Genomic DNA, 6011 nt, shown 5'->3' with positions numbered 1-6011 from the left:
AAACAAATTTGACAACTTGATGAAATTGATCACAATCAAAACTAAACCTTTTGAAATATAAAATACAAGTTATTGCCGTTATTCTTACAAATGTGTTTGATTTTTAACTTGTGATGGCACAGTTTGTGATGGATTTGGGTATAAGTTGAATAGTTCCTGGTGTCTATGTTTGCTATTTTCTAACAAATATTCAATTTCAAACAAAGCTATCAGTGGGCGTATATTACCTTGCCTGGCAAGCTATCTTATCAATTGAAATCAATCAAATTCATTTAAATCATTTTATTATTTTATTATAAGGTAATTCCTTCACTATACAAAATAAAATTTTCTATCTCATGATTATATTGTTATGAAAACAACTGGACTGAGATTACTTGTGATAAATAGTGTCTATAGGTAAATTAACTAAAAATTACATAGTAAATTACCAGTAAATAGCCTATCAAAATACACAATTAGAAAGAAAAATCAATGAAGTACCTGGAGAGAAATTTCCCCAAACCAAATCTTACTTTTCAATATATTGCACAAATTTCAGAAATAATCATTGATTTACATATATATGTATACACAGCAGATTAGGAAGAAGTTGTTTGAAGACAGATTTTAAGAAAAGTGATTTCAGGATGCTATTTACATCAATATACAACTATTTACAGCCTATATTTGAATTTACAACATTTTGATATTCATATACAACAATTGATGATTTACAATCTCTGAATAAAACTGTCTTCTAACCATTAGTGTTTTCAAATTAGATTTCAGAAATCCACTGACATCTCCGATGTTGTTGGCATTTTGTGGGGAAATCTCTCCTTACAACAGGAGAGGTCTAAATGTTTAAATTACATATAGTATACAGTTTTGTGGTTTAAATCAATTATTATTGATTATTTTCATGAGGATTCAAATATCAGCTTCAAAGTAGTAATAGACATGGAATCGGAATTACTTTACTTTTTTTACTTTTATCATATAAAATATTGATATATTAATTTGGGAATACATAATCGCTTTGAAATTTAGAGGAGGGAAGTATGCTTATATTAAATGTAAACCTTGTCTTTTTATAAACACACAGTTATTCGAAAGATGCCAGTTCTTTTCTGGTATTCTATTTCAAACAATTGGATTATAAGTAACACGAAAGCAAGCTTCAGCTTTGATATTTGTCATAATTTCTATCATGGAAGTATTTTTTTCAAAATGAGATTTTATATCAGTCAGTAAATCTGAATGAAACAATCTAGTGAAGTGATATCTGAATTAAAGTCTCATATTCCAAGAAAGACAACTGTATTTGTGGTTAGAACTATAGATAGTAGATAGAATTATGTTGGTGTGGTTTTTGGTAAGTTACTTGTCACTAGTATTAGTAGAAGGTGTAGTTTTAGTAGTTTTATTTTCCTCCAATGGTTCGCCATGGGTCAATAATGCTTGTGAACTACTATTACTACCATAACTTGATGCTTCAGTACTACTGCCATGTACCTCACTATCTACAGCTAGTGGATGATATTTAGTTTCCTGACCACTTTTATAGACCAATACACTTCTTCTTTCTTCATAAACCGCTAAAATAACAGAGGACATGTTTCAAGGGAGATAACTTACCATTTAAATGGTGAAAAAATACAGAAAGAAAAAGAGACAAATATAATATTGCATTTTTGCCCAATGAAAACTTCTAGTATTCTGATCATGAATAATACAAAATATTTCAATCTTAATTTACTATATAATAACGGTCAAGCCGATTTCTCAAATTTTGTATAACTAGACAATGGCAAATCCCTCCAGCATTTATAATATCTAAAGACAACGACAGCCTAGCTGAGCAAATATATTTAGGTAGATCTGATCTACAGACGGATACCAATTGAATAACAAATACCTTTATCTTCATCATCATCTTCTTCATAGTCTGGTTCAGGTTCAGCTTCAGATGTATCTTCTTGTTCATCATCGGCTATATTACCAGTAGACAATCCACAAGATAATTGTGATGCACTACCAACTTCACTTTCAGCCAACTTATACAACTTAATAACTTCCTCTCTATCACTAGTACCATTTGGTTTTGTTGGTGGCTCAGGACTTGTGGATCTCTACAATTATTAGATTCAGAAGTTAACTTAGACCTTTAATTGGATTAACAAAAGATGGACACAGAATCCTTAATGGGCTTTCCACCAGAGTCAAGCATTGGATTTCTATATAAGATAAAAGTGTTTTCATACAAACAGGATGATGAATCTGTGAAAAAATTTATTCATATGAATAAATACAAACACATGAAATATGTGTAGGATAAACCATACCTCCCGGACTGATATCTGATCTACACTTTCATCAGATGGATAATCTTCTTCAGGTTCACTAGTAATATCAACATCATCATCATCATCTTCTTTATCACTTCCTGTACTTACTGAATACCTAGTAATAGTATTATTGTTTTTTACATTTTTTTTTAAGGTATAGTTATTCTACAGAATATATCTAAATACTATAAAATATGATTTAATATTGTCAAGGTATGATGTACCTAATCATACAATAATCAAAGTATGCTACTTTAAAGATCAATGATAACAAAATGACAAGGAACAGAATAGTAGTATTCTTTCCTTCTTATCGATGGATGGCGTTGGATAAAAATAATCGTGATGTATCGGCATGATTATTTCTTAGCCCCCTTTAATAACAAATGACACAGAATTATTGTGTGTATAAGAAATTGTGTCATGTTTTCATTTTCACATCAAAATTTGCAAAATTCATTTCTGACTTAAAAAATTGAAATCTTTCACAATTCCTTACTTCTAAATGTTCTCAAGTGCTTAATAGTGATAAACTTGTTAATAATTTTACAAATTTCTACTATTCTTTCTCTAATAAATGAATTGCGATAGTTATCGCAATAAATCCTATCGTTGGATGAGTATCGTACAGTGTATCGAATCGCAACTTCAAGAATCGTTGCAGCCCTACAGAATAGCATCAGATGTTCACAATGTCAAGTTATTACAAACTTCGTACTTATACCGTGAACGTAATAGCCACTATTCTTGTATTTGATTGAGTTGTGTCCCAGCGAATACAGCCAATCTGATCCCTCAACAGGAAGACTATAAACATTACGGCTTTGTATTCACAAACTTTCTGTTCAGGCCTCAGATTGGCTGTATTTGCTAGTGTACAATCCATTCCAATCGCTTCATTTACAAACAATTGATACAAGAAAGGTGACTATTGCAGTCAAGGTATAAGTACGAAGTTCATAATAGCTAGATGTTCCAGATGAGATAGTTGCTCTGTCTTAGCTAGTGAGATTATGTGTGAATCATTAGTTATATGTTGTAATTTTGAAAAAATTCTCACTTAAATTTAGGTAGAGCTGGACGTCTAGGTAAGGAATCACTAGATTTATCAGGTGAAGGTAAATCATGACTCAGATCTACTTCCTGTACTCTTCTCTCATCCTCACCTTCACCCGAGGAAGACTTATCTTTATCTAATTTAGCATCTTCTAATTGATCAGCTGTCATTTCTTTTTGATATTCTATTGGTGTTGTAGCAAGGACTCTGATAAATGAAAAGAACACAAAATCAGCAATAAAAAACTTCTTTTATCAATAATTGTGTTGTGGCGAGGAATACAATCTGAGATGAGTTATTACCAAAATAGAACTTAGTGCTGGGTAAGTATCTTATTAAACCACTGTTATTGTGCCAATTATAAAATGTGAGATGAGGCTTACTCTGATTTTTTCTGCCCTTTCTTGCTATCTGAAGTAAATATTGTGTTACAGGTGGAAATTGTAGTTGGTATACCTAAAATAAAAAAGAATAATTTTGAACACCAACCTTGGCTATCAATGGTACTAATAGTATCTCCCTGCTTTATGTACAAAACAAGTTATCATGTACTGTTCTAATGTGTGTTCAGATCTAAGTACATTGAAATAACTAGAGCCACTCGTGGCACAGAGTGGGACTTTGCAAATGTAGCAAATTGCAAAAGACCCCGAAAAAATCATCCTTCCACGATAATTAGATCAAGCGCAAGAACGGTCTAAAGTTGGGAAATTTTCATTTTTTAGAGGATTCTAATACTGGAAGTAGACGTCAGACCTCACAAATGAAAGTATCAGCAGATAGCCAAGGTCAATGACCTTTGATCTTGTAAAAGAGAAGGTCTAAAAAGGTCAAGATCAAGAGATATACGTCATCAAAATTTCTAATAGCACACGACTATAAAACTGGAAGTTGACATAGGACAGCAAATATGAAAGTACAAATAGATAGCCAATGACCTTGATCCTACAAAGGTCAAGGTCAACAAAGGTCAAGGTCAAAAATTGAAAATTTTGAATTTCCAAAACCTGTTCCTTTTTTTGAACTAAGAAGCGGAAACAACCGAAATTCTAAGACAAAGTGGCTCAATATATGAGGTAATTGTATGCAAAGTTCCATTTTGAACAAATGTATACTTTGCGAGTTATGCCCCTGGCCAAAAATGTCAATAATGAGTAATTTAACCCGGATGTGCCACGCCCACTTCAATTTTTTTTGCATAGGTTAATTGATATTCAGAATGTTACGTTATGTTCGAAATGTCAAGCTCCTACATAATACAGGTCGAAAGATATAGGTCAACAAAGGTCAAAATCGAAAAATGAAAATATCCAAATGTTAAAACACGTTCCTCTTTTGGAACTATAAAGCTGAAACAACTGAGCTGTTAACACAAACTGGCCAAAAGGATGAGGTAATTGTGTGCAAAGTCCCTTTTTGAACAAACGCATTCTATCAAGGTTCTACATAAAATAGGTCATAAGATATACATACACCAAGATCAAAATGACACAAATATGGTAAAACAAAACTCAAATTTGTAAAAATCATGAAAAGCACATTTGGAAACCGAAAAAATTAACCCTTTAAGTTAATTAGGTCACGTGCTAGAGCTGTCCAAAGTTGCGAATTTGGCTTTTTACGGATAGCTATAAAACCGGAAGTACATGTCGGAGGTCAAAGTATCAAATGATAGGCAAGGTCAATGACCTTTGACCCTATGAAGGTCAAGGTCATCAAAGGTCAAGGTCGCATGGTGTGATCGTTTAAAACATGAAAAAATTTCAATCGGAAGTTGCAAAAAAGCAAAAGCGAAATTCAAAATTCGGCTCCCAATGTTTTTTGCGCAATCGATTGCGGAATACATTCACATCAAATTTGAGCATATCAACATTTACCCTGGACCCATTTTGAGTTTTACAAAAGTGTGTTTTTTCAATATGGCGGCCAAAGTTTCACTTCCGGTTTGGATTTTTTTTTCTTCGTTTTTTTGTAATAGCATTTACTTATGATCAGCATAAATTTCGTTGACCTATTTCAATTACACCGTTAGTTATTCGACCGGAAGTGTATTGTACTTTCAATAGATTCCCCGTTTAAAACCGGAAGTAAAACTAAATATTTGACAACTACATATTATTTGCTTTAGTGATGCCCCTTTGCATATTAAATTTCAGATCAATGGATGCAAAAGCAAAAAAGTTGCAAAAAATTGAAAAATTTGATCGAAAAAAGTGAGCGACGAATTTTCGAATTTCGTAATTTTTTAAGTGCTATCAGGTCAGAAATTACAGGTAGATTGTAAAAATGAAAACCCGAAGAAAATCGATGCAAAAATACGCGTTCTAGAGCCGATTTTCGACTTTTTGCACATGTGGAACTGTGGCACTTCCGGTTTTGCAAATATGTTCCAATTTATATTTATATTTATATATGCACATCGTCACCTATATAGAAGGTCTATGAAATTTGAAACGTTGCTGCAACTACTGCAGTCTAAGCACAGGAAGGTGCGGACGAAACGAAAAAAAAAAAAAAAAAAAAAAAAAAAGAAGACATTTCGACATTTCGATAACAAACTGGGACTTTGCTGAAAGCAAATTATAAATAAAGTACCAACCATCATTTAAACCTGGTTGTGGTAA

This window comes from Lottia gigantea (genome assembly GCF_000327385.1).
Source record: "Lottia gigantea unplaced genomic scaffold LOTGIsca_31, whole genome shotgun sequence".
Classification (NCBI taxonomy): Eukaryota; Metazoa; Mollusca; class Gastropoda; family Lottiidae; genus Lottia; species Lottia gigantea.
The sequence above is the reverse complement of the archived record's forward strand: the minus strand, read 5'-3'. Positions refer to the sequence as shown.